The sequence below is a fragment of the Mus caroli genome, unplaced genomic scaffold (genome assembly GCF_978045245.1).
Source record: "Mus caroli unplaced genomic scaffold, Mus_caroli_1 scaffold_33, whole genome shotgun sequence".
In the NCBI taxonomy this organism is placed as follows: Eukaryota; Metazoa; Chordata; class Mammalia; order Rodentia; family Muridae; genus Mus; species Mus caroli.
In genome coordinates, this window is record NW_028227288.1 from 220001 (window position 1) to 220201 (window position 201).

The following is a 201-nucleotide window of genomic DNA, read 5'->3' on the forward strand; positions in this document are numbered from 1 at the left end:
ACGGAGGAGGTGAGGTCGACGAGCGACTTGAACCCCGCGAGAGGGAGGAACGACGGGAGGGCCGAGAGCCCGCGGAGGAAGACCTGAGACCTCGGTGAGAGGGGGTAGACGTCGACCGGAGCCCCCACCGCCACACCGGAACACGCGCGCGGGGTTAATCCCACCGCCAGGGCACCCACCTCGGCGCCCCGGCAGACCCCA